Source organism: Xyrauchen texanus, chromosome 18, assembly GCF_025860055.1.
Source record: "Xyrauchen texanus isolate HMW12.3.18 chromosome 18, RBS_HiC_50CHRs, whole genome shotgun sequence".
In the NCBI taxonomy this organism is placed as follows: Eukaryota; Metazoa; Chordata; class Actinopteri; order Cypriniformes; family Catostomidae; genus Xyrauchen; species Xyrauchen texanus.
In genome coordinates this window covers 16,198,262-16,209,191 of record NC_068293.1, presented here as the reverse complement: position 1 = coordinate 16,209,191, position 10,930 = coordinate 16,198,262, and the positions used below count along the sequence as shown (strand labels likewise).

The 10,930-nt window shown below is 45.9% G+C and overlaps 1 pseudogene; it reads left to right on the top strand.

Moving 5' to 3' along the window:
• Positions 1–1,121: 1,121 nt before the first annotated feature.
• LOC127658786 (uncharacterized) lies at positions 1,122–4,421 on the top strand (annotated as a pseudogene).
• Positions 4,422–10,930: the final 6,509 nt, after the last annotated feature.

The window sequence follows — 10,930 nt, the reverse complement described above, 5'->3', positions numbered from 1 at the left end:
GCTCCGGGCTGTCACTGACATTGACAGATCTGAACCATCAGCCCTATCACATCGCTATCACAGAGTAATAATACAAACAAGCAGTCGGCAGTCTACACTTTATTTCAAAGATGTGTCGTGTGTATGTTACGCGGTTTGGTGACAATAAAAGAGCGGTAATCTTTGACAGTATGACAAAGCCAGAGTAGAGTAACATCACAGCGGCACCGTAACATCTCTCTTGATGCCCGGCGAAACAAAGTCAGAACACCTTAAACTCAAATTCAGCGTGCCGGAACAAAGGCTAAGAGCCGTAACAACTGTTACGGCGTTCTGCTGTGGTTTCTCGTATGGTTTTGGATGTTACGGTTGTCATAGCCCTTTAATTTCTCGTTAAAACAATCAAATTGACTCACGATATTTATTCACATGATAAAGGAGGTCTTGAATACCCCAAAAATGACATTAACTCATTTTTGACCAAACATGATGTTACGGCGTTTTGCCTTTGTAGGGCAGTACAGTGCCCATGACCGAGAAACAAAGCATTGTGGTCTAGGCTCACGCCACGGTGTGGAAAACCCCCCTGGCCAGCCGAATCGCTCCTGACTATGTAAGATTGGCAATGGGTATGGTTACACAGTTCAATGCGCGAGGCAGCTGTCTCACTTTAATGGCGTTGTGTTCTCCACAATTGAGTGTAGAACACGTTTATACTGTGTTCAGGGGTGAAGAACCTCTTTATGGGTTTTTGCAGCCATTTCTTTCTTATTCCAAAGAAAGACGGCAGCCGTATGGTCAATTACGGGCTTTAGTCAACTGAATCAGACCATAATCAGGATTCTGATTCAAAAAGACTTGGTGGAGATAAATGTTCTTGTGCTAACTTTAGCACAGTCTGAAGCTCAGAGTGGCAAGCAGAAACAAAATGTTGCTCGCACATCTGTAACAACTGAGGTTGAGAGACAAGTGAAGAGTTATTTTCGCACGATGCACGCACGTCCGCAGATGCACGCAGTTAATTTAACCTTCATCACTTGAAAAGCTTCCAGATGGGGAGAATGATTCTTCTAAAAATATTTCAGAGAGCACTCGGGTTGATGGCCGCCTAAGCTGCTGCCACACCGCTGGGCTCACTGCATATGAGGCCCCTTCAATGTGGGTCATGCGAGAGTGCTATAGACTGGACGGGCACAACGGCATTAGAACAAGGCAACGGAGAAACGACTACGAGACAGCAGTGTACATGTGGCAAAATCTGTAAGAACAAGCGAGGCCTAAAGATCCACCAAGGGAGGATGAAGTGTCTGGTGGGGACAGGACCAACACAACGCACAGGTGTTCAACCTGGTGAGACGCAGGAGGAGCCAGGCCCGGAGTCACCCCACAGTGCCCGGAACCTCCAAGTGTTGCAAATGACTCCATCTAGCATCAAGTCTGAGAGGAGGCGGATCAAGTGGCCAGCAGCTAACATGACCTCACTGTGGAACCAGTTTGACATTGATGTCGACCAGATTCTGGAGACCACCATCAGGGGAGACGTCAACAGGAAACTGCAAGCCATGACAATGATTATCATCAGCATTGCATATGAACGGTTCGGAGAAGAGGTGAATGAAGGAGGCTCCAAAGGATCTCACTCAAATAACCAACGTGAGGAGAGAATCCATAACATCAGACAGGAGATGAAGATCCTGAAGCGGCAGTACAGGCAGGCAGGAAAGGAGGAGCGAATTGGCTTGGCACAGCTGATGAGCATCCTACAAAAAAAGATCAGGATCCTCCGTCGGGCAGAGTGGCACCAAAGGCGCCCTGAAAGAGCCCGAGCGAGCTGCATTCATTGCCAACCCCTTTAAGTTCACTAAGGAGCTGCTAGGGCAGAAGCGTAGCGGCCAGCTGATCTGCTCTCAGGAGGAGATTGATCATCACCTGAAGGAAACATACAGCGACCCAGCAAGAGAGCAAGAGTTGGGGGAGTGCAGCACTCTGATAGATCCTCCTGGGCCAAGTGTGCAGTTCAACATGTCAGAGTTGCAGCTAAAGGAGGTTCAAGAGGTTGTCGAGAAAGCGCGAGCAAGCTCTGCTCCAGGACCAAGCGGTACTTCATACAAAGTGTACAAGAACTGTCCTAAACTCCTGCTGCGCCTGTGGAAAATCCTGCGTGTCATCTGGAGGAGGGGCAGGATTCCTGAACAGTGGAGAGTTGCCGAAGGGGTCTGGATTCCGAAGGAGGAGAACTCCAAGAAGATAGACCAGTTCTGCATCATCTCCCTGTTGTGTATTGAAGCTGAGATCTTCTTCAGTGCTGTCTCTAACCAGCTGAGCACCTTCCTCTCAAAGAACAGGTTTATTGATACATCAGTGCAGAAGGGTGGAATAGCAGGAATGTCTGGATGTTTGGAACACACAGGAGTGGTAACACAGCTCATCAGAGAGGCCAGAGAGGACAAGGGCAATCTGTCAGTGCTGTGGCTCGATATGGCAAATGCTTATGGCTCAATACCACACAAGTTGGTGCAGCTCACTCTGACAAAATATCACGTCCCCAGCAGAGTCAGAGACCTCATTGCTGACTATTACAACAATTTCAGGATGAGAACCTCTTTAGGAGCAGTGACATCAGGCTGGCACAAGGTCGAGATCGGAATCATCACGGGTTGTACCATCTCCGTTATTCTGTTCTCCCTGGCCATGAATATGCTCACAAAGGCTGCTGAACCAGAGTGCAGAGGACCAAAGACGAAGTCAGCTCAACGTCAGCCACCGATCAGAGCATTTATGGACGACCTCACGGTCACCACAGAATCAGTTCCAGGCTGCCGGTGGATTATAAAGGGTCTCGAAAAGCTAATGGAGTGGGCACGGATGCATTTTAAACCAGCCAAGTCAAGATCGATGGTGCTGAGAAGAGGAAAGGTTGATGAGAAATCCCGGTTTAGCGTCGCAGGTGTAATAATCCCGACCATCACGGAGAAGCCTGTCAAGTGCTTAGGCAAGGTGTTTGACAGCACCCTGAGGGACTTTGCATCAATCCAGTCAACCTGCATTGAGCTGGACATGTGGCTGAAGTCAGTGGACCGGTCTGGATTGCCAGGGAAGTTTAAAGCTTGGCTATACCAGCATGGCATTCTTCCCAGGATCCTGTGGCCACTACTGTCTCACGAAGTGCCAATCTCGACTGTGGAAACCCTAGAGAGGAAGGTCAGAAGCCACCTCAGAAGATGGCTGGGGCTTCCAAAAGTCTAAGTAGCATCGCACTTCACGGGCACCGCAACAAACTGCAACTGCCGCTCAAGTCCTTGGAGGAGGAGTTCAAGGTAACAAGAGCTAGGGAAGTGTTGATATACAGAGACTCAAGTGATCCAAAGGTGGCAACGGCTGGGGTTGAAGTGAGGACTGGTCGGAAGTGGAAGGCTGAGGAGGCTGTTCGACAAGCACAGGCAAGATTACACCACAAAAGACTGGTGGGGGTGGTTACAAGAGGCAGGGCTGGACTGGGTTCCTTTTCAACTCCCCACATTGACACCACCAAAGGGAAGGAAAGGCGCTGCCTTGTTCAGGAGGAGGTGAGAGCAGTGGTCGAGGAGGAGAGAACCTGCAGGACAGTAGGAATGAGGCAACAGGGCGCCTGGACACGATGGGAGAATGCGATCGAGAGGAAGGTGACATGGGCGGAGCTGTGGAAGGCAGAGCCACATCGGATCAAGTTTCTTATCCAGGCAGTATACGATGTGCTTCCCAGCCCATCAAACCTTCACATATGGGGCAAAGTGGAGTCTCCAGCATGCCCACTGTGCTCCAAGCGTGGAACCCTAGAGCACATTCTAAGTTGCTGCTCAAAGGCACTGGGAGAGGGAAGGTACAGGTGGAGGCATGACCATGTACTGAAGGCCATTGCTGAAGCCATTGCTACAGGAGTCGAGTGGACAAAGCGCTCCCGCCCCTCCAAACAAGCCATCACCTTCGTCAGAGCTGGAGAGCAGCCAAAACCAGCCGCAATATCATCTGCAGGCATCCTGGCCACTGCGAGGGACTGGCAGCTGTTGGTGGACTTGGAGTGGCAACTCAAGTTCCCCAACCACGTTGTGACCACCTCCTTAAGACCAGATGTCGTTCTCTTGTCTGAGTCCACCAAACAAGTGGTTCTGTTGGAGCTTACAGTCCCTTGGGAAGATCGCTTGGAGGAGGCCTTTGAGAGGAAGCTTACCAAGTACGAAGGACTAGTCAGCGAGTGTCGACAAGCCGGATGGAGAGCAAGGTGTCTTCCAATAGAGGTAGGATGCAGGGGCTTTATAGCCCGATCCCTGTCCAGAGCCTTTAGTCTGTTAGGCATTGATGGAGTGCGGAGGAGAAGAGCCATCCGCAATACCACTGAAGCGGCAGAGAAAGCCTCAAGATGGCTATGGCTCAAGAGAGGAGATCCATGGGGGCAGGGTAGCTAGATTTGCCAACTGGACACAAGCTGGGGTCTGATCAGCCACAGCTGGGTCACCTGGATGAGGGTGTATGATGTTGAGAGACCTGAAACACCCAATGATTCCAGGAACATCACTGAAGATGTGTCCAGTAGCATCAGTAGATGTATTTGCACAGTAGAACACATGATGTCACAAAAGGACATCAGTGTCTTCTAACAACACGATGCTGTTCAGCCATGCTGTCTACTTGAAAAGAAGCACTCGTTCAAATGTCCAAACACATTATAATCTCCACAAACTAGTCCAATAGTGCTTAAATGCATATAAAGTGCCTAAAATAACTGGCAGTATTTCTGGCTCTGAAATCACTCCGACCAAAACTCCAGTGTAAATAAGTGTGAATCAAACGAACAACATGTCAGTGGTGACATATATAAAATACACCGGAAAGGAGGTTGGTGGTGTCCAATACTGAATTTGACACACCAACTTCCCTTGCAGTGTCAAAACACCTTAAATCTGTCCAGGTAGTTCAAACTTTCCCTGCTGACTGACTTGTGGAGCTGACCTGCCCTTGCATCAAGGCATTCGCCCATGGTTTGGACACCTTAACCTGCAAGCAACGAAACTCAATGATACAAGTAATGAGTAATGATACAAGGCTATGGATTGCATCGAAATGGCCCAATCAGCCTTGGTTTCTGAAAACTGCCACCCTATAGGGGCATGTGTTTACCATTGGGAACGGATGCATTAGCTTACAAAAAACCAGCAGAAATACGCATTTTCCCACTATTCACATGATAGGGCAGCGCTGGCTCAGCGGTTAAGGCTCTGGGTTACTGATCAGAAGGTCAGGGGTTCAAGCCCCAACACCACCAAGACACCACTGTTGGGCCCTTGAGCAAGGCCCTTGAACCTATCTGCTCCAGGGGCACTGTATCATGGCTGACCCTGCACTCTGACCCCAGCTTAGCTTAGCTTAGCTTAGCTGGGATATGTGAAAAATAAATAATTTCACCATGTATATGCAGAAATGTATGTATAATGTGTGACAATTGATCAATTAAATAAATTAAATTTAAAAAAAATGAAATACACCATGTACTGTGCAAAATCAAGCTGGTTCAGGAAACAGTGCTATTGGTTGTGCCGAAATAGCCCAACAGCCTTCGTTTCCAGAGCTGGTGGAACTGCGGAAGCTCCACCATGGGTAATTCCGCTGAAGAGAGATTTACTCTCTCAGGGCACAATCTGGCATCCGCAGCTGCAGAGGCTGTCTTCTTCTGCAAATACTTTCACTAGATTTTATAATCTAGACGTTTTATTCTCTGTTTTACCAGGTGCTTTCTGTAAAGGGAGATTAAGCTTTCATTACTAATGAGTAGCGCTGAACTAAAGCCTTGTGATAATTTTGTATACTCCCCCTCAGGCTAGTTACAACATTAATGTCTCTATAAGGCTTTGCTCTTAAACCACATACATGGTAGTTTTCCACTCAGTAAAACACTTCTCCTTGGGTTGTTAAGCACAATAACAGATTAATACCGCTCTAGTGGCGTCATTCTTTTTGTACACTACTCGCTTGGCTAGATATACTAAGAACTCAATCCGGAAGGTTAACCTCTTCCTTACTGGCACAAAAGAGAGAACACCTTTTGTTATGTGTTTTGTCCAAATACAGGTTGGTTGTAATGTTTGCCTCTCTCTAGTTGAAATAATAGATCAATCTGTAAACCAGATTAAGGTTCAGGTATGGAAAGGAGATGGAGAGCAGTGACACAGTTCAGGTAAGGTTATTATTTTTCTGACTTCAACACACCGTATGTACTCTTCTCTGTGCTTTTTCTTAGTTTGCTTAGTTCAATCAGTAACACTCTCAGCAAATGTAAACCTCTTGAAATCATAACCTTCTCTACATTTAGAAACACAAAACACACAGAAGACATTCCAATGCTGCACTTTTGGCTGCTTTTAAGGTCTCTCTCCCCCATCACTGTAACAAGAAACAGCTATTAGAAATTATGCCAACCAGCTTGAAGAGCCACACCACACCCCATCCCCACACAATCCTATCACAAATTATGCAGCACCATTAGAAAATACCGTCCTTAGGAAGCACCATCCTTAGGAACATGTGTGAACTGCCTCCCAGTAAACGAGAAATATTTTCTATAAGAAGTCTCTATTTATTATAAGAAAGTGGCTTCCCCACATGTGAGCCCTTTTATATAATTTTCTTAGCTATTTTTCTTTACGGAAATCATTCTAGTTTTATGATTTTTTTATGCTTTCCTTTCCTGTCTCCCATTTTTTAAAATTTTCCCCAAGGGCGAGCCTTTTTCCTATCACTTTGTTTGCTTCCCAATGTTGGTAAAACAATTATTCTGATCATTAATCTAGTGTTTTACTCCTAGATTCCATATAGGAAGATTCAACTCTTCTTTCGATCGGCTTAAGTTGCCCCCACTGGCGGCCCCTTTTATAACCATGATCAAAGGACTGTGAATTCAGTCCTTCTCAAAACAGTTCATCACCACACTTGACATGAGTTCTGTGGAGAAAATTCCCTACCCCCAGACCTTTCAGGCAAGATATAGTTATTTAGTGTCACTCATTGTCCCAAGCTCTTCCCCACTGTGGGGGGATGCAAGCTATCAGCAACCTTTATACCAAATTGTTTAGTAGCAAGCGCAGCCAAATTTGTATTGTGTGGTTACTGACGTAACGTTGAGTGACTGGAAAGGGAACATCAAGGTTACTATGGTAACCCGGTTACCTGAAAGGAGGGAATGAGAACTGGATTACCATAGTAACCTTGATGTTTTTAAATGTATTTTCTATTTATTTATAGATCTTATGCACAGATATAAAGACAAAATATACAGAAATTAATCAAAAGATTTTTCCAAAGTTATATTCTACCTTGATTGAGGAAGAAGTTTTGCAATGAAGATAGCACACTTGTTATTATAAATTATGAACTTTTTACAATTGTGGTGGATCGACCTGTCCGTCCCTCTCGTCATTGTGGCCCCACTTCTGAGGGCCATCCTTCAGCCAGGCTCACAATGGGAACATAATCAGATCGCGCCTCATCCCCTCGTTGGACCTATCTGTGGTCCTTCAGGGCCTATGGGGAGCTCCATTTGAGCCCCTAGAGTCAACTGAGCTTAAGGCACTGTCTTTGAAGACTGCCCTCCTGGCGGCGCTCACTTCCATCAAGAGAGTAGGGGAACTGCAGGCGTTCTCTGTCAGCTAAATATGCCTGGAGTTTGGTCTGGGTTATTCTCACGTGATGCTAAGACCCCGACCGGGCTATGTGCCCAAGGTTCCCATGACACCATTTAGGGATCAGGTGGTGAACCTGCAAGCGCTGCCCCAGGATGAGGCAGACCTAGCCTTAGCGTTGCTGTGTCTAGTGCGCTTTGTTCATCTTCTTGGATAGCATGCATAGTTTTAGACCTTCTGACTAGCTCTTTGTCTGCTTTTGGGATGGCGGAAAGGGAGCGCTGTCTCCAAACAGAGGAAAGCCCACTGGGACATTGACGCCGTCACAATGGCATATAAAGAACGTGCTGCTCAATGTGGGGCTACGTGCCCACTCTACCAGGAGTGTGGCAGCCTCCTGGGCTCTGACCAATGGCGCCTCTTTAGCAGACATCTGTAGAGCAGTGGGTTGGGCAACACCCAACACTTTTGCAAGATTCTATAATCTCCAGATTGAGCTGGTCTCGTCCCATGTGTTGTCAGGTACGAACAGGTAAGTTCCAGGACAGCTGGCCGGGTTTACCACTTGCGCATGGCGCCTTTCCCCTCTCCTGAGTTTAAGACATGTGCTTTTATTCCCAGTCGGGATCTCAAAGTTATGGACCCTGGATACTCTTCCTCCTTAGCCCTGTGGTGGCAAGTTTATGGAGAAACTTGCTGCCTGCCCAGTATTTGTGCTAACTAGGCTGTACTGGGGTAGATGCTCCACAAGTGCTGGTTGCCCCGCACGCAACCCTGTGTGATGTATTTTCTGAAAATAGGTTTCTCCGTTGGTAAGCCACATCTTCCTTGCAGAGGTCCCTCTGCCCCTGGTCACTGTCATTGTAGACCTCCTCCCAATCTGGGTAGGACCTTCCACGGAACTTCTTCAAATGAGAATTTTTCCAACAAGGTTCGGTAAGACCATGTGATGTATTTCCACTCAAATCCCCCCTCCCCCCAGGCGGGGTGTGCTCTCCACCCCCTGACACGAACCTTATATGGCCCGAGCTGAATTATTACATTCCTTTTGGGGAGGCTGAGTCAGCTGGTCCTTATTTTTTGGCAGTCGACTTGTCCCTGAGGTGCAGGGGACCGTTTGATACCTGTGAGAGCATTGAGGGAGGTTACGTGACGGCCTGGTGCACTTGCCACGAGGCACTCAGGGGGCTGCCTGTCTCGCACCTCCAGTCCACATAACACAGTTCAGTTAGTCATGGCATTCCCCCTGATGGAGGGAACAAGACGTTGTGTCCCTCCTGCCACAAAACTGAACTACCCGCTGAAATGTCCGGGACCTTGTCTCGGTTCCTCAGTATGAAACCTGAATAAGTGCTGGCATTACAGCTCCTTTTATACCCATATGTCCAGGGGAGTGCCATGCAAATTGCACTCACCAATTCTTATTGGTCTTTTCTCAAAGATCAGAGGTGTGTGGGGCTCCTAAGGGCGACCCCTAGTGTCACTACATTGACACAATATATCGTTCCCTCGATCAGGGAATAGAGGTTGTGACAGTAACCGAGACATTTCCGCTCTTCAACTTGAGCAGCTGTACACGCTCTGCATACATTCTTTGTAATGTAACATTTTATTTCAATATAACATCATCTACCTGAGTATTTCTCAACCATTTCAAGTTAATTAAGTGGCCAGTCTGTCAGTAAGCCATTAACAAAATCACGCAAGCGTCAATACTCTTATTCTCAGCCTTAAGGCAAGGAACCATTGATTCTGTCACATCCAATGGTCTAGCGTGCTACAGAGACCAAGAGCCTGACTTTTATTGAAATGGATCTTGGCAACGTAGTTGAAAAGCCAAACATTTTCTATAAGTGATAAGGTTTGCAAAAGGCAATTGTGTTTGTGATGTATGAAATAAAAGTAATCTTCTTTGGATCACAGAGTTTGACCTGAATTTGATTCCCCCTTGGCGCCGAAGATGCTTCTTTCCTAAACTTAACTTCAAACTGTCAAAACATACCAGCAGTTGAAGAGCCGTAGATTTTGTTGTATTATTTCTAAATCCATATCCAGGAGAGAGAAGATGATCCACATTTTAGCAGGAAATGCCCAATGTGTTTAAAATCCAACACAATGGGACACAAATTCAGCAAAAGTGTAAACATAACAAACATTGAAATGCCATCTTAATCTCTTTAAGTTTCAGTTCTCAAAACAAATAGTCAGATCTTTAAAAGGAATTTATTTAGAATATGCATGCGATGTTAGAGGAGGTTTATTTTTATGAGATGATGTCATGGGAGAGCAGACGACCTCAATGAAATGGAAAAGAGCAAAACTCCAACTGGGGTTTTGAGCAAGAACTGTGAATATTTGTTGAGCTGACAGTCCTGTGCGTGGCATCATTTTGGAATAAAAGTTTTAGAAAATTAATTAAATGTTTAATCCATTTATATTATGTGGGTTGACTAAATCTGTGCACCTTTCTTCTGCACTTTTCCTGAGAATAGCTCTTTAATAATTTAGTGCATTGTAAAATATAACACATAGTTAATAAGCTTAAATTATGGAGCACACGTGCTAAATAAATTACATCCATATTGTTCTTATCTCCCACACACAGACAGAGCAATGCATAAGAGGACAGTTGTAAAACATGCCTGACAGCTCAAAACCCTAATTGCTTTGAGTTTCTTGTCATCTAGTTAAGAACCATAGGTGCATTTATAAAAAAGTTAAATGCATTAGTAGAAAGGCTGGCAAGTGATTGAGTGTGTGCTGTTTCACTGAGGGCTTGGCACCCAGTTCAAACTCACACTGAATGAGTTTCTCTCTTCAATCAAGGAACAATAAATTCGAACAAGGCTGACTAACATGACAGGCTGACAGACAAGCAGCATCATCTAATTGGTGGCAGAGGTCTTCTATTCAGAGTGAGCAGGTATAAATCACTCTCCTAAGGCTACAGACCATTTTTAGGTGGAAAATGCATCCACAGCTTTTATAATCCACAAGGACCATTGAGACAGCACTGTGCATTACATGCTATTGAGAAATTTGTGAAAGCCTCGCAACTACTCTCGCTCCACACATAATTTTTTCCAAGCTCTTTCACCACATACCAGGTCACTCACTCCAATCTCTCTCCAGCAATTAAAGGATGGAGTAAGGCTAATCAAGCCCACAAGAGGGATAAAGATGGCTGGAGGCAGCAGTTCGGGGGAGAGAGAGAGCGAGCTACAGGCAGCTGTCCTGTATGCATTTGTGTTGTATGTCTTTTGCTTTAAGTTAATCATTAAATTATTATTTATATTGTCAAG